The 19,122-nt window shown below is 33.1% G+C and overlaps 2 protein-coding genes and 1 pseudogene across 3 annotated transcripts in view; all 3 read right to left on the bottom strand.

The window, feature by feature from the left end:
- LOC102614191 (uncharacterized) overlaps positions 1-19,122 on the bottom strand; it is a 93,424-nt gene that overhangs the window by 40,907 nt on the left and 33,395 nt on the right. The window lies entirely within an intron of this gene.
- The window catches only part of LOC127899074 (probable disease resistance protein At4g27220), a 64,588-nt gene that overhangs the window by 18,560 nt on the left and 26,906 nt on the right, over positions 1-19,122 (bottom strand). The gene's annotated exons all lie outside the window — the stretch shown is intronic.
- LOC127899103 (putative HVA22-like protein g) lies at positions 600-6,215 on the bottom strand (annotated as a pseudogene).

Below are 19,122 nucleotides of genomic sequence, written 5' to 3'. Positions count from 1 at the left end.
TACAAGGCTAAAATCGTAAAATCTCATTTAAAACTAAAAAAAAAACCCGAAATTTTTTTAAGGTTCTTATTATTTTTTTTTGGGGAAAACTATTGCAGTAAATCCCTAACAACACATCCTCTCTTGTGCGGTCACCCCTCCCGGTGATTCCTTCATGCCGCACCATGTCTCGCCGTTGCAGCCCACGATTTCGCTCCCCTAATTCCTAATTTCACAAAACAAAGTGAGCCCTAAGAGCCACATCCTTTCTCATCCAGTCACTCCTCCCGAGCATTCGCTCCGGTCCCTTCTCCCAGGGAATTTGACCCGACCCGAGTCATGGATCTGAACTGGGGACCCGCTGCCAATTCGTCTGGCGGGTGATTGGTCGGATCTCCTGGTGGGGGATTGGTTGACGACCCGGTCTCTTCTGAAGCCGTTTCTCAGCGGAGGCTTTGCCGGAGATCTAGTAATCACTCTCGGTCGTTGCCTCACTTCTTACTCGCCCTCTTCAATGTCTCTCATGTCAATGACATTAGTCATCGTTGAGAGGCTCTCGCTGACGCTGACGCTGCAAATCTTGGACACTTGAGACATGATTTCCTCCTCATTGCTGCTGCTCAAGTTCTGCTTATCTTGAGCATTCTTGGCAAAGGCTTCAACTTTGCGGGGCTATCACTAATCTTGGCCTCTTTCTCTTGTTCTCGTTCTTCTTGTTGCTGAAACTCTTGTTTCATATGAGCAGCAAAAACTGGGTATGGGTTTGGCTTCGGTTTTGGTTTACGGGTTTCGGAGAGAACTTCTTTGACAGTTCCAATATTTGGTGATGCTGAGTATTTGTTGAGTTGTTTACAGTTCCCCCACTTCCAAGTTTAAATATGAAGTAGTAAGTGGTCAGTTAATTTTGCTTCGTTCAATGCTCACCAGTTTCTTGTGGCTCATTTTCTTTTCTTTTTCCCTTAAACAAATAATAGTAACAAAACAAATGGCTTCCTTTCTTTGAATGGAAGTCATTTTCTAACTTTCTACATCATATTCTTTTGATTAAAAGTAAACTTTATTTATTTTCAGGTTTTATTAAGGTTTTATAATTTTGACATACAACTTTGTTCTTAACTCTTTCCCAATCGGCAGACAACAATTTGCCACCCAATCAAGGAATATTTCAAAAAAATTATTTATTTTAATTAATTAATTAAAAAGAAAGTTACAAGACAATGAAACATTTTTCTGTAACCCTCCCGTGGCCCATGTGATTCCGCTGTTGGTGTTCTAGCTCCTGTAATTGATGTACTATTTTTATTGAAGTTATGAAAATGTTATTTTCCCTTTTCAAAAAAAAGAAAATGCATGCTAGCCCACGCTCGCTCGCATCATTACACTGCCAAAATTTGTTGGGAAATTGTACCTGTCAGCCTTGAAAGGGTATTTTCGTCATCCTATGGTCCATTAACGGTCAACTGAAGGAAATACTAACTGCAGGGGAGGGATGTAAAAATACGAAGATAATTTCTATTAAACTGTTATTACGTGAAACCTCAGGGGAGGTATGTAAAAATAACCCATTTTTAGAAACTAGAGTCTGGGGCCTGTTTGGTTTCGATTCATTTAATTTAGTATTATTTTCAACGTGCATCACTCTTTCTTTCTTTTTCTATAATAATATTACACTTATTTAACAAAAGATTCTTAATTTATATTTTAACTAATATAATAAATAATATATCACTATATAATTAATTCAAGTGATAAATGATTACCGAGTCTTGTTATTTTCAACTCAAATAATAAATTTTTATTAATAGTACATAAGTTAAGATAAAAATTAAATATTCTAACTAAATAAACATAACATCACTATTTCTTTTAATTTATGATATGCAGATTATAATATGTATTATATTCACACGTAACATCTTTATATGTGTTATACAATATAAAAAAAATGTAAGATTTTACCCCAAATTCTAAATATATTTACTTATACACGTTTGTGAAAAGATACATCACTCATATAAAAAGAAATTTAAAATGAACCCTAAATATTGATTTTACTTTTATATTTATTGAACATGTCTTAAGCACGAGAAACTAGTGCATTGAACCTGTCCTAATCGTTTAATTGAGTTTATATTCAAACAAAATCAATGTATAAACGGATAAATGTTGACTTGCATAAGTCATAAAGAACAATTCTCACTTGCCTAAAACTTTTATCCTTCTCAATATAATGTAATTTAGCTTGACATTGGCAAAATATAATTTCCAAAAGTTTTGACAAATTTTTTTAATTTTAACAGCAGCTGAAATGATTTGTATGAGAATATTTTTATTAAATCGTAGAATAGAATTATGATAGATTAATTACTATATTTATTCACTTTATATATTTAATTAAGATATTAACTGATGTAAGATTTTATGTGTGATCTATAAGGTGGTGATAGACTAATAATTAATAATAAAATCAATTAATATCCTTAAATAATATGTGATCCACCAGTAAATATCTCAATTAAATATTTAAATTAAATAAGCATAGCATGTTATTGATCCATTAACATATTTTATTTTCATCGTTTCATTGTGAAATGCACCTTGGAGATGAGACCAAACACGTCCTTAGAAATAGAGAGAGATAAAGACAGAGGTTGGTGACCACACAAACCTATGTGTGGTCAGGACACGTGGGACGGTTTGAGAGCCTCCTAGAAAAGAGGTTGGTCATTAGAGGATGAGACGAGAAGAGATGAGACCAGCAGAGGCCGGGGTGATTGAGTCTGCTGTCCACTTTTGGTCGGCCCGTATCTGCATGCCGCGTGGACTTTATAGCGCAGGCTTAGTCAGTTCCCAGCTGGTATTGACCGTTGATTCTTCGCTACGTGGCAATCATCTAATAAAAGTTTGTGGCTGGTCTGTATTGCCTGGTACGTACCCGATATTTGATTTTGTCGATTTCAGTGAAATGTATATGCTCCTTTTCATCTGCTGTAGTCAATTCGAGGCTGCAAATCAGGCCACTACTTAGATTCACCAATGTGAAAATAACACGTTGGCAAAGTGATAGGGAAAGCGCGAAAAATAGAATTTATTTTTAATAATTTCAAATAGCCACATGTAATCGAATTAATTTAAGACAACTTGTGTTTTAAATCTTAAATGTATTTTTTTTTTAATATTTATTCCAGAGCTTATGTTAAAAAATAACATCTTTTTTTGTTCCTGAGCTTATGTTAATGAATCGAGACTATAACATCACCGTCAATCATGCGTATACCACAGATTTCTTAGCTAATTATGCCCGTCTCTACTTTCTACCATTGGGATGTCACCATTTCAATGATCCCCTACTAATATGCTCCCTTTCTTCACGCATGAAATGTATGGGGTTGTCTATCCCTACTTTGTCCATCCTTATCTCTTGTTACGAATCCCATTATACCCAAAAAATAAAAAAAATAGCATCTTTTTAACATGTGCTCGATTAAGTTTTTTCTATACCTGTATTTTTTGTGGTTGGAAAGGTTGAGTGCCAAGCCGATTGGAAAAGGCCTTTGCATGCCTTAATATAGTTTTTTTATTAAATAAATTGGGTATTTATTTTTTAAAAATTACTTTGAATATTTTTAATTAAATAAAATAATTTATTTCAAAAAGTCTCTTGATTCAAGGGAAAGAAAGCAAGACCAGTAAACTCTCTTGCTGAAGAGTTGCAGGATGCAACAGTGAAAGGGAAATAAACCAAATGCGGTGGAAAAAATCCGTAGCAGGAGCCATTTGATTTGTTTAACACAATAAAATCATATGGTAGAAAAGACACAATTTCAAGAAATTCGCATAGTGTCAAAAAGAATTTATTTACAAATTAGCTAAAATGATTTAATTAGTAAGGACTTTTTTTTTGTCTTTTAAAAAGTCTACAAAGTACAACTTAAAGTTTGTTTGTTAAATGTGTGAAGTCAAACATTATTTAAGTTTACTAGTTTATTTTTCATATTTTATCTAACTTTTAGAATATAGCACTTAATATAAAAAGTTAAATAACTTAATTTTTATCTTAATTGAAAAAAGTTTGAACGAAAATCACTACAATCTTTCAAAAATACCTCTATTTAATAGGTTTATTTCCAATCAAACATAACTAATTTTTATTTTACTCTTTCCAATTGCCGTTATTTCGTGGAGATTTTATAGGATTGAATCAACTTATTTTGTAAAAGCTATATTTTTGGACTTTGTACTCATCTCGGGCTCTTTTTTTTTTTTTTTTTATAACAACTATTTTGAACAAAACTTTTAACAAAAATTAATATGCTGGGATGTAGCTGTTGTTTTTATTCCTTAATTATTTTAACTTTTACAATTAATAATATATGTAAAATTCTATTTTACTTGAAATTGTTAATTGATTCTATGTTAAATTGTGTGATTGAACAAAAAAAAAAATCATATAATACACACAAATAATGTAATTAACATTGTACCTTTTTTAGCTGTAACATTGTATATATTGAAAAAAATAGATATGTTATAATTAATAATAAAATGATTTTAATTTACTAACCATCTTTAACTTATCAAATATATATTAATACTTATAGGGACATAAATGTCAAAATATTATAATTCAGTTTTTTTTTTGCTTATAAGACAAATAATTTAACACTTATATTTAGTCATAAAAAAACAATGTCCTCCAAGCATATACAATTTTCTTCCAACTGAAAGTACCCAGCCACTACTACTCACTATATATATTGTTAATCAATAGTCCCATGAGATTTATATGATACAAAATTGGTAGCAAGTAAACAATGGAGACTAATTAACTATTAATTGGTGTTAAATTTGCATCTTCTACATATATAAATCATCTGCATAATGGCACAAGACAAATACAAGGGCTTTATTATTGGCTTGCTGCAGTCCTGAGCAACCTCCATTTGCTTCTTGATTGCGGGATAGCTTGATCACTGGAAACTCCTTTTTGATTGAAGGAATTAATTAAATTGCCATCTTGGAAAGATGATGATTCTGGCACTGTTTCCATTTTAGCAGCAGCCTCATATTTTGTTGGCAAATGCCCTGCTTCTTCCGTAGCTTCTTGCTGCTGCAGCAGCAGAATAAAAAACAGTTTAACTTGCTTCCTATTGTAATATAAAAAGAAAATTCACTATAATTTCTTTTATTTTTTTTCCCCACTTACTTTTCTATCGTTTTTCATAATATCCCGAAACAAAACATTTTTGTCTCTTAATGAGCAAATTGGCAGCAAAATAGATTACAAAATGTTGTTAAATTACCTGATCAGATTGAGGCAGTGAAGCTGAGTGAGAAGAGACGTACTGCAAAATCTCAAAAAAACCTTGTTTGCCCATAAATGGCGGCCTTCTCCCAAAGCAGAAGACCTATTTCCCTGGCCTTAATTCTCAGCTTCAACAAATTAAGATCAATTTCTTTCTCATGTTTTGCAGCATAAGGCCGCAATAAAACATTATATCACATAAGCCGTCCCCTGAAAATATTAAAAGTTGAAACTTTTAAAATAATTTGAATCAGAAATTTTACAGAGTACTGAAAAAGATGATGAATTAATGCCGATTTATGTACTTTTGTTTGGGGATACCAAAGATATATGAAGAATGCCAACTTAGCCTCCCTGTACATCGGCAACCTTCATGATACAAGTAGACGAAAGCTAATACGCAATACTGTCACGTGACGTTGTACAATAGTATTGTTATTCATAAAATACAATACTTTTTTATTACAAGCAAAAGGATGCGTAGGTTCGGACGTCATGATTTTACACAATCAAGAATTAGAATCAGGTGCTGTATAACTCTGATTCTAATAATTTGAATTTATTAAATCCAAGCATCCAAACATGAATATGACTCGTTATATGTAAGGGATTAATTAGTATTGTTGCAAAATAATTGTTAGTTAATAGTGTAAGCACTGATCCATAGTTCCATACCAATATTGGCACCAAAACAGGAGCTGTTCAATATCTGGCTTGTTCTTCTCTACTGCTTTAAAGCACTCATATGCAGGGTAAGCATAACCAAAAACCATTCTGTGAAGGGGGAAAAAAATTCCAATTAATAAACATTAACTTAAGTTAATATTTCTGATAATTAAAGAAAAACTAAACGGAAAATAAAAGAAAATGGAATTTCTGATTAATTGATTGCTGCATACAGCAAGGGTCTTGAAAGAAAATATCCCATCATCTCCTTTTCTCGATATTCCTTTGATTTTTTTCACAATAATGCAACAAAAACATAATAAAAACAATAACAACGATGTAGATAGAGTTGCTTAATTTGCAAGAGTTCAATGGAAAGTGTGAACCGTTTTTTGTTTAATTTTTTTTTTCCTGATATTTAAGTTTCGGTTGGATGCCACGAAACGCCGCGATTGATGATCATCACGAGGATCAATTAATATTGGAGATGTGTACGGGCACGTCATTTGTAGTCTTTTCATACAAACGCAAAACCAGGACTACGTGCCAAATTGAATTAAGATTGGATTTTGATGTTTGTGATTTTTTTTGTTAAAGAGAATATTGATAATGCTGTAAAAAAATGATGGCATTATAGAGGGATTTATTATTATTATTATTATTATATGAAGAAACAATGAAATACGAGGCTATTATATTTAATAAATAATGTTTATTGATAAATTATTTCAATTTAGCTGGGCTTAAAATAAGTTTTTGTAGCCTAAGGTTCTATTTAGTATAACTTTTTTAAATAAAGTTTATTTAAGTAATGTTTTTATTAGAATATTTTTTTAAAAACAAATTGTAGTCATTTGATTCTCATTGGTAGTTTTTATTAAAAATTAAAAAATTATTTTAATAAATAATTTTTTTAAAATTATGTTATGAAAGAATAAAATAATATTATTTAATAAATAAATAATATTTTAGACATTCTAACATTTTAAAAAAATAGCTCAAAATTTAGGTTTTTATTAGAGGAGGCAAAATAATTTATTTAATCTCAAAAAATCTACTAAAAATAATTAAATAATAATAAAAAAATGAAAAACACTTATAACTTTAAATAAATACATACTTATGGTGCAAATTGAAAAATGCCCTTGAATCCAAGGATAAAGTGACCTTTATTTAAATTCTATAAAATATTCTAACAGTATTAACATTTTGGGTGGGTAGTTGATATCAATTATAAATCTAGAGTAAAAAATTAAATAAATTCAAATTTTTTAGTGTTTTCAATAACAGGGTAAACTAAAAATATGTGGTTGATAATTTTCCTTTGTCTTTTTACGTTAAATTAATTTTTAAGAGCAAAATGATCAATTTGCTATGATTTTGTCAATTTTCTATTGGAAATTAAAGATATTTTGGATGAATAATATAAATTGTAAAATCATGGTGGATGAATGACACGACCCGCCCGACCCATATGTCGGATTCGAGGCAAATCACGCGGTTTAATATTTAAAACTCACGACATAAACTAATTCATGGATATATAAAAATGGCCTCGGGCCTTTACTATAAACATATAATAACATATGTGTCTCATCTGAAAACATATTCAAATTTCGTACAATTTTAAACTCACTATATACACATATATCTTAAATATATACATATGGACATAAACGTGCTCAAAATGCAAGTCATGCAATAATGTGTGTCATGGCCTAACCTCAATTGATTAAAAATCGAACTATATGAAATCCAGCTGAGACCGAGAAAAAATGAGATAAATAGAAAAATAGTGAGTTTACGATTCAGTGAGTGAATATAATTATATATATAAAAATAAAGTAAAACACTAGAGCTCATACATAATCTATGACATAAAATCATACATATATAAATGGCAAAACTGCAACAAATAGTACCCATGAAAAATAACTCTTAATACTCACCAGGATCATCATCGCACGAGTATGTCAGGGGAAAAACCTCTCAATACTAGCTGAATTTAACCACATTGAATGGGTAGAGTGACCTAACTCTCAATCTACATGTACAAAGCCGATGGGGAAGAATAAATATATGGTGGCTGGCAATTACATCTTATAACTCAATCAAATATATAAAATGCGTGCATATAATTATAACATGATATTAAATTATACTATAAAAAATAAATGCTTCATAGAATGCACAATAGTAATAATAATATCTATTCACAGAGTTTAATTCACTCTCGGGTTCATTCAAGCTCTTGTGGGTTTTTGGAAACATGAATTTCTCCTAAAACACATGGTTCAAAAATTAACTATTATAATTAATCTAAAACCCGATACGTAACATGAAAACTATAATATAACTATTCAAACTTTATATATCTATCGTCCACTAATTCACTAGATATCAATCTAACTGCCTAGTTTCATTTCCTTAAAGTTTCTTCTCAATTTATCTTTTCAACTTCTTTTTGACTTTCCGCTTCTTAGTCTCCTTTCTATTTTTCCTTCCTTTTTCTATTTTTCTTCACTCTTGGCTTCTCTGTTTTCTTTTATTTCTTTTCTTCTTTTCTTTTTCTTTCTCTTTTCCTTTCCTTTTCTTTCTTTCTCCCAATTTCTTTTTCTTCTCTCTGTTTTGCTTTTGATTTCGGCTTCTCCAAAAATATGAAAAATGAAGCAGCCTCCATTGTATTTAAACTTTATATATATATATATATACACGAATAAAGCAAAAAAGAAAGAGGCGTCAAGCATGAGGTGGCAAGTGAAGCAACAGAAGCAAATTAGTGAAACATGCATGTGATCTCGAGGAAGCAAGCAGCTAGCTATTTCTTATTTATGAAGCCAAGTGTGGCTTTCATTTGGTGGCTTCATGTGTTCATCTAATTAATATTTAGATGAACAATGAGAAAATTAATTTTGACCAAAGTATGTGTTTTATTTTTTATTTTTAAAAATAAAATAAAACAAAAGTAATATAAAAGAATTTTTTTTATGTATTTGCTTTGGCCCTTCTTCTTCATCTCCTTCTTTATCTTTTTTTTTGGGTACTATTTATAAAATATTATCATATTATCATTGTACCATTTATGAAATAAAGTTTGATAACTTAAATAGTTGAAGTTAGGATATTATTTGAATTTTAAAGAGTATATAAAGTAAAATTTAATTTTTCTATAAATTGTGTATGAGTGTGTAGAGTAGTGGAATGTTCAAAGTAATATTTAGAGTGTAAATAACCCTATCCATAATTGAATGATTTGTTAAACGAAAAATGATTGAAATGTTTTGAGACAAAATAGAAAAAAGGAACTTAAATACCATTAAAAAAAACATTTTGAAAAATAAAAATTATTGCTGTCGCCACACTTTCTTCGCGGTTTAGAAAGCAAAGTCTAAAATAATTATTAAAAGCACTTGTAGGCTTGTAGCATAAAAGCAAAGTCTTATTTGTGAAAATGAGTTTCCAGTTTCCACGAGCCAAGAAGAATGCGTGGCTGTCAAAAGGTACGGGGCACCAGAGAATGCGAAAAACACATTTGTAGCCACTCATTTATGAGTTAATGAAGTCTCATTTCCTAAAACCCCAAAATATCCAATACTCTCCCAAAATTAAAAAATAAAAATTATTGCTGTCACGACATTACACACTTTCTTCGCCGTCTAGAAAGGTAGAATATTTTGAAGTTCCTCAATACAAAATGCGTGCTACTACTAAATTGGCACAAATAATGCCCATCGAAAAGGCCATCAATTTAGCCGGCAATTTTGTCAAAATTTCAACAATTGAAGAAACAATGATCACAAACGGAACAGGTAAAATTTTGAAGTTGAATAAATCTTGAGATGCATACAACAAAGCCTTGAAACTTTATTCTTCACAATTTGAGCACGCACTGAATATTAAAGCAAATATATATGAAAAAAAAATCATAAAGCTACCAAAAGGAACCACAAAATCATCAATATTATCGTTTAATATGGAGAATATTAAAATCATTTATGTTCGCTGCCATCTTTTTCTTCGCTGGCATCTTCCTCTCTTGGCTGGCATCTGCCTCGTCTGCAGTTTGATGTGCCTATATATCCAACCAATCAATTGGGCATTAAATACGAATGATGAATAAAATGATTAAAAAACAAACAGAGAAAATTATAATATAACACATATATATATTGAAAGAGAAATTTTGATTTTAGGATAGATCAATTAGCTATCACAAACGAAAACATGAACCAACTATGTTTAGAGTCAATTAACTAAAGTTCTCAAGAGTTGACTTGTGCTCCAGAATTCTTAGAATCATCTATCTCCTTCTGAATTTGGACGAAGCTTGGGACAATTACGAACATCTTCATCGGATGCAGATGGAAATGGGATCTGATAACCCGCAGGCCAAAAGTTGGTGAGGTTTGGTAAATCTCCCAGTTCCAACCCCCGAAGTTCATTCATAACAATTTCATTGTAATCCGTGACGTCTGCTCCATCTTTATGCCAGAATACTTCTTCTAATTCATCATTAGCTGCTAGAGATAGGTGCTTCAGTTTTTGAAGACTTGGAGCTACGCTGATATGAAATAGATGCTTTAGTTTGGGGCAATAATACACAGAGATCCTTGTGAGTTTTGGGAAACATACAGGTTGGAGATGATCCTCATCCTCATCCTCATCAATGATTTGCTCTAATTCCCAGCAACCCTGAATGAATAACTCCTCCAATTGCAACAGATTTCGAGCAAGTGTTGATGAGAAAAGACGTCTCAGCATAGCGCACCCGTCCACGCTTAAATAGGTAAGACTTTGCAGGCTAAAATTATGCGTAGGACCTTCATGATATAATACTTGCAGTTCTCGAAGGTTTTCCAACCACAACGTCTTCAAACATGGGAATAGTTTGTTTTCTTGTCCCTCAGCGATAATAGCTTCCACTTGAAATATCACTTGTACTCTAAGTTCTCCAATATACAATGTTTCCAAATTTTTTAAGCCGTGCTTCAACAGATCGTCAATTGTGTCACGCAAATAGGAGCATTTGCCTACTCGTAGAATTCGTAATTTCTGAGACAAATAAATAAATAACTTGATGTAATTAAAATTTGTTAGCAGCTAGGATTGTCAAATCGACAATTAAGCGACAAATACTTAAAAAAAACAATTCCCTACAAAAATATAATACTACACATGTAAACTTATAAAATAATTATACTCTGTGAAAGTAAGGAATTTATAAAAAAGAAAAAGAAATTCATTGAAAGAGATCATGTGAAGTGATATAGCAGTGACATCGGTTTGTTTGAGAAAAATTAGTATTCTATTTCTATGGTTAAATTAACTAATGAATTGAATTTGACTAATAATATATATACTTTACAAGTGCTTGCATCCAGTTTTTTTATAAAGTAAAACGAGATACGACTTTTATTTGAAGAATGAATTTTAGGCCCTAAAACAAAGATATTTGCTCAAGGATCATTATTATTATCATCACCATTACCACCACCATCATCTTCATCTCAACACGGCCAAATGCAAGGTGATATGAATGAATGATCACAAAAGTTTTTGATAAACCATCTTTTTGAGTAAAATTGAAGAAAAAGGAATGAAAAAACATAAACACAAACGAACATACCTCTCCAAGATACTGCAAATTGGCTTCAAGTTCAGTACTGTTGACAGTCAATTTAGGACAGCTGCTTACATCTAACTCTTCCAATGCCGGCCAAGTTAAATAATAATTTTCTGAACAGAAGCTGATGAGTTCGGGGAGACCTTCAAATCTTAATTTTCTCAACAAAGGGAGCTCGAGTATTGTATTTCCATACACTGCACTTATTTCCCCTTCATTATGATCAAATTTTGCTTCGATGATACATTCCAGTCTCTTGCAATAACTCACTTGCAGAGTTTTAAGCTGCACCAAACTTCGAGCTTGTGACAACGTGAAGATATATGTCAAATTGTTGCACCGTGACACATTTAATTCTGTAAGAGATTGGAGGCTGATCACATGTTGGGCGGGCGCCTTCCATATCCACTTCAGTTCTGGTAATTCTGACATATATAACTCTGCTAATCTTGAGAGCATCACAGGATTCCCACTCTTTCCATGCGGTGACTTAGAGGCATCCATTATGCATTCTAAATCTTCGCAATAGTCGACGTCAAGAAAAGTCAACTCATTTAATCCACTTTCATCTATGCTTGGCACAATATTATGACAACATCTTACCCTTTTTAGATAAAGATTTTCCAATTCTGGATACAATGCTGAAAAAATAACTAGTGTTGCTTTATGGTTATTCTCAATGCATAAGTACCTTGTCCCTCTATAAATTACAAAACCATCGCCGTCAACTTTATTGATGTCATACCTTTGTAATTTCGGAAATGAAAAGTCTTTTGGAAGACATACAACGGATTCGTCGGGTTGGGACTTCAACTCAGCACGCCCAGCATAACTTTCTTCTGAACTCATCCCTTCAACCTCCCAATTTTTTATCCAACCATAAAATTCTTCTAATTGAGGAAATTTTTTTATCGTAATGGGAGAAATGGAGCCAGTATCAATATACAGAAGTTTCAATCTACAAAGTTCATCCCTCAATCCATCTGGAATTTCAATGGGAGACTTCTCGAGATAAAGTATTTGACGTATCCTTAACTTTCCAAGGAAAGACGCGTCAGTCACCTCACATCGAATCAACTGCAGAACCTGGAGGTTGGTGAGGATCTGAAGTGATTTAAGTGAAAGAACTCCACCTATTATAGTGACAACTTTCAATGCTGGCATCTCTTTGAAAAAATGTTCCGGAACTTGCAATTTGTTGTCATATTCAGTATTCTCCAATCGCAAAATATGAAGGTTAGGGCATACCAAACCACTAGGAAGCTCTTCTTTTTCATTTCCCACCAAAGAGATTCCTCTGTATTGTTCTAGGCCTTCTTCCACTGCCCATTCCGCCAATCCAAAGCCAACTTTACTAGTAAAAAATTTCTTCTCCTCTGAGCCTATCCATAAGGCTACATCGCGAACTACGTCATGCATTTTCACAAATCTGTCATCATCAGTGTCTAACAGCAATGAAGAATCTTTGAGTCCTTTGATCGTTCCACGCAGTAGGCTTCTGGCTTTTTCGATTGATTCAGCTTGATACCAAACCAACCCCACTGCATATCCAAGCAAATCCTCCAAATCTATCTCATAATCTTCTGGAAACAGCGAACACAACAAGAAGCACGACCTGGAATCCTCACCATTCAAATAATCATAACTAAATTTGAGACAACCGTAAACGCCCCGGGAATCCTTATCAATACCTTCTATCTTATCGAGTTTTGCATTTTGTAGTTTATCTAGTGCTACATTCCATTCATCAGCAGTTCTTAATCTTAGTGCACTTCCAACAGCTTTAATAGCTAAAGGCAGCCCCTTACATTCATCAGCAACTCGTTTTGAAACATCAGTCATGGTTTTATCAGCAACGTCAATGCCAGCATGCTTTCTTAGTAAATCCAATCCTTCTGCTTGGTCTAGAGCATCTAGTTTAATCCGCGGGTCACAACCCATGCGATAACAAACTTGCTGCAGGCGTGTAGTTAGAAGGATTTTGCAGCAATTGTCTCTATCACCGACGGGAATACCTATTGTCTCCAAGTCGAGCTCTTTCCAGACATCATCAAGGATTACGAGTATCTTGCGGCTTTTACTCTCAGAGAACATCAAGCGCAATCGGTCTGCTCTATCTTCTTCATCTTTCTCCGTTAATGCCCAACCTAACGACTTTACCAGCTCACTTTGAACATTTATTATGCTTGGATCCTGAGATACAGTGGCTATCCCCACCTTATCGAAAATGTTGTTTTGCCGAAGTTGATTGCCCACAAATTTTGCCAGGGTTGTCTTTCCTACACCACCGAGACCATGCAATCCCACCATCTTTGTGCTATCTTTTTTCAGTGCTTCAATGATCTGATTGCAAGCCGATTCGGTAGTCTCGAAAGAAGAAAAAAATCTTGGAATAGGCATTTCTTTGTCTGATGGTAGAGGTTTAGGAAGGGCAACTGTGCTGAATTTGCCGCGGTCTTGTAGATCGGACAGCTTGCGAGTCTCCTTTGATACTTTTCTACCCATCCAATATCGGAAACGCCAATTAGGATACCATCCATTGAAGCAACTCTTCTTTTTATCTATCTTTGCTTTCAAAGTTCGGACATCGGCCATTTCTTTGACTACATCTGCCAGCCACTTCTCTACATCTTTCTCAACTACTATAGCGCAGTGTTTTTGTCGTTCTTGTTCTACTCTTTCATTGATGCCATCTTTTTCCTTCTTCAAATTAGTTTCTTTATCCTCAAGTTCTTTAACAATGCTGTTGAAACAGAACAGATAGCGAGCTTGTTTTATGGTAGCATCCACCAATAATTCTCCAAGCTTTGATGCAATACCTGATAAAATTTCCATGCTATTTATCTGCAATTAACAAAGTTGATCTCAGTACGCTATAAGCAAAACAACGAGGCTTGATCACAAGATCGAACGATAATGTTTAATTACTTTTTACTGAACGTTTAAGTACTTTCTTCTATTCTGCGAATGCACGTTTATTAATGCCGGCTTTGATCAATAAGAGCAAAATGCAAACGCCAGACTTTAAGTAGCCTTTAGCTGCAAAAAGAAGAGAAGAAATAAGGTAAACGTAATATATGGTGGATTATATTGAAATTAGATTACTTTAGAAATTTTTAAATAAAAATATCAAACAACAAATTTAACAGAATCTAGATAAACCGAAGAATCAGTTGTGCATTGCGAGTGAAGACAGGCAGTTACATGGGGGAATCTGGTAAGAGACTAAGAGTGATGAAAACTAAAAAGCCATCCATAATTAAATTTAAAAAGAGTATTAGAGATTAGAGGGGTTCAAGATCTTATGCAAGCCCACTCCTGATAAAATTTGAAGATAATTATCCCATTTTTACTTCAATCAATATTCCAATACAATAATTCCATAAATCTCAAATAATATTTTAAGAATTTTTTTTTCCTCAAACACTCATCTATTCGATGACTAATTTAATTATTTATTACTCTATTTTACTACATAATTGATGCAAATAACACTTTGTTTGGGATGGTAAAGATTGGGGTAAATTCTCTTTTAGTCTCTAAAATTTGGACCTACTATAGCTATTGAACATACTTTTCAAACGCAAAATAGTATTTTCTGTCTAATATAAATTAAAAATCAAACAAATCTATCATGCAGCAAATGAAAAGTAAAGAATATTAATTAAGTTTTAATCGAAACAAATATAGAATATAGATGTTTTGAGTAATTTTTGTGATTTTTTTAATGTTTGAGTTAGAATTGAATAATTTGCATAATGAAAATTTGAGTTCGTATAATTTATATGAAGATAAACTGCAAAATAACTTTACGTGCAGAATTTAAGATATATATTAGTAATCATGAAGTAAACAGAGAGTATAATGGACTTATGTGGGTACTTGGGATTGAAAGACTAAGAGGCCAGAAGATAGGACGGCTCGAAAGTTAATTTTAATTATAAGGTACGTTCAACAGAAGTGACTTGGAGGTGATTGCCGTTAATCAATTGTCTTTAACTTTAGAATTAATACAAATAAATGAATGAAAATTAATGTAATAAAAAATCGCATTAAAAACTTGGAACTTAAACTCTCAATCATCTTTTCCGTACGTTTTAATCCAACGGTCAGAATTGGCATAAAACAAACTAGTATAGCCATGGGAATTAAGTAAAACAAACATCAAACTAGGAGGCAAGAGCCTATGAAGCAATAATATCTCATACCTTCTTCCGTTTATATCTTCAGTTACTGCTGAAAGCTCTAGCTAGAGAGTCGCACAAGCTCAGAGAAAATTAAAAGCTGCATCTAGCAATATAAATAAACATCAGATCAAACCAACATAGGATATATCTAGCTAATTAACATCATATACAACTCCTTATTCTCAGTCAAATCTTTCATTCTTAAAAAAAAAAAGATTGAAATAATAACTGTAAGTGATATAGGAAGCAAAAGTAACATACTAAAACGAGAGCAGCTAGCTCACAGATCTGGTGACTTCCAAAAGCATGAAAAATGATTGAGGTTTAATAGCAAGGTCCGGGTCATGTTTCATAAGTTGCTATTGACTTCGTGGCTTCGTTTTCTTTGTTTTTGTTTTTTGTTTTTTTGTTTTTATATATATATATATATATATATATATATATTCTATATTAGTGTGAATTGAAAGGTGGAAAGTGAAATGGTGCATGTGCCTTATCATCTATGATGAGGAGTAATAGTCTTTTTGGGTTCGGTTATGTTAGAGTTTACTTACGGTGGGGCACGAATCACAGTCACACACGCAAAGTGATAAATAATAAATAATGAGTTATAATGAAATTTTTACTATTTATTACTTTGTGTGTATGGTTGAGTAGGTGAAATCCAACATAACCATAGCCTTTTTAAAAACCTTTCGTGAGGTTTAAGGTCACTCAGATAGACTATATTTCTGAACTACCAAATATCTCCCTGCCCATTTATACTCTGTTTAGCATCTCTTGGATGGTTGAGGGCAATTTTGTAAAACTCATTTAAAAATAAAAAATTTCAAAGAAATTCTAAAAGAAGCTTTGTATCTGGCCATCGTATCCTTGGAGTTGTCGTGGGAATGAGTTTGAATCTAAAGATTGTCATTCTCTTATTTTATTTATTTCTCCTAGGAATTAATTTGTGAGTCTTATTTTCATGAGACTCATTCTTTTTAAATAAAGGTAGATATCTCCCTACATATTTGAGGTATATTTTTAAAATTAATGTTAAACATATCTGTGGAGTGTATTATAAATATTTATGTCTAAAATCTCAATAGATTTCACACACACACTGTTAAGAATAAATCGTAATGTCCATGTCAGCAGCTAAGTCAGCAGCCACGTCAGCTTACAGTTACTTATGTCAAAACAGATTTCAGAGTTTGTTATTGTTTTCCCACTAATAATTTGTTAAAGGTTGTTAAGCTGATTCACATGCATCTGGTGTTGTAGAATCTTCCAGACTTGTGTATATAAAGTTTTGTAATCCGTCATTTCATTTTTACATATTAATAATAATGAATTCAGTCTGAAATATTTTCTCTCTGTAGTTTAAGAAAGTTTCCTGTCAACCAAACATTTTATAATCTTCAACTTGGTATCAGAGCCACGTGATGGCTTCTTCAAGCTTTAATTCTTCAACTCATGTCTCGTCTGGAACATCCTTTACCTTTACCACACCAATCAAACTTGATCGCACAAATTACACGATCTGGAAACAACAAGTACTCTCTTCAATTCGTGGGAATGGTCTTGAGAGCTACATCGATGAATCAAAACTCTGTCCAGAGCAATTTCTTCCTAATAGATCTGGATCTGGTGAAGCAAGTGGAGAAGGTCGTGAAAATCCAGATTTTGTTGCATGGAAACGTCAAGATCAGCTTCTGCTCAGCTGGATAATGTCCTCAATGAGTCTTGAGATTCTAAGTCTCGTGGTAAGCTCACAAACTACTCTTGAGTTATGGAAGAATCTGGAAAAACAATTTGGATCAGAATCAATGGCTAAAAAGGTTCACCTTAAAATGCTTCTTAGTAATCTAAGAAAAGGATCTCTGTCTATGACTGAATACTTCACAAAACTTAGAACAATTTCTGATGGTCTTGCTTTGGCTGGAAGTCCTTTAAGTAACATTGATCTAATCACTCATCTTATCACTGGCTTAGATCACTCCTACTATCCTGTAGTTGTTTACATTGAAGCAAACATGTTGACTATGGATCTAAGTGAAGCCTATGCTATGTTATTGACACATGAGGCTAGACTTGAAAACAGTAAGATTGTTGACAATAAAGAAGCTAAAAGCAACTATATGGCTAATGTAGCTCAAACTGGAAATTTTCAAAAGAAAGGTAATGGTAATAATCAGAATAATTGGAATAAAAATGGAGGTGGAAACTGGAATCAAAACTGGAATCAAAACTTTGCTGGTAGAGGTGGAGGATATCAAGGTCAAGGAAGAGGTAGTTGGAATGGAAATCCTAATGCTGGAAGAGGCTTTGCTGGTGGTTTTAATAATGGTGGTGGTAACTTTAACAGTGGAGGTTTAGCTGGTAATTTTAATAATGGAAACTCTAATGCTGGTGGCTTTGGCAGAGGTGGTTTTGGGGGTAATAGAAAGAATTTTGCTCAAGGAGGAGTTATGTGTCAGATTTGCTTCAGGTATAACCACACTGCTGCTGATTGTAGAGACAGATTTAATAGAAATTTTGCTCCCAACTTTCCAGCTCAGGGCTACCATCCAAATCAGGGACCAAAATCAGCCTACATGGCAACATCTGAGGGAGTTGCTGATCAGGGTTGGTATCTTGACAGTGGGGCTACTCACTACCTTACCAACTCAGCCCAGAACTTAACTGATGGTAAAATTTATTTTGGCACAAATTCTTTACTTGTAGGCAATGGACAAGGTCTTCAAATCACACATATTGGGAATGCATGCTTACATACTTCTGTTGGTTCATGCATTTATCTTCATAATACCCTATGTGTTCCAAAAATTACCAAAAACCTTATAAGTGTTTCCAAGCTTCTTGTTGACAGTAACATCACAATTGAATTTACATCTGATGTCTGTTTTCTAAAGGACAAGGTGAAGGGAACACTGCTGGCTCAGGGGATTGTTGAAGGAGGGTTGTATAAGCTGCTGTCATATGAAGAGTCATTTCTTCCTTTTGATTCAAAAGTTCAACAACCAAGTTCTATGGTGTCAGTTTTTTCTTCTCATCAAACCTGTGTTAACCCTTTGTCTGTGCAAATAAAGTCTGGTTTTCCAGTAAGCTTTCATGCTTCCAGCAATGTTTCAGTTAGTCTTTTACATAATAGACTTGGTCATCCAAGTAAGCATGTTGTTCAAACTCTTTTGAGAAACAGCTGTATCAACATTTCTTCTGATAATAAACAACAACTTGAATTCTGCAATGCTTGTCAACTTGGTAAACTACATCAATTTCATTTTTCAGCAACTGAAATCAAATCGAAAAATCCTCTTGAGTTAATCCATACAGACCTCTGGGGACCAGCCTCTGTACTTTCTATGGAAGGCTATAAG

This window comes from Citrus sinensis, chromosome 8 (assembly GCF_022201045.2).
Source record: "Citrus sinensis cultivar Valencia sweet orange chromosome 8, DVS_A1.0, whole genome shotgun sequence".
Taxonomy (NCBI): Eukaryota; Viridiplantae; Streptophyta; class Magnoliopsida; order Sapindales; family Rutaceae; genus Citrus; species Citrus sinensis.
The sequence above is the reverse complement of the archived record's forward strand: the minus strand, read 5'-3'. Positions and strand labels throughout refer to the sequence as shown.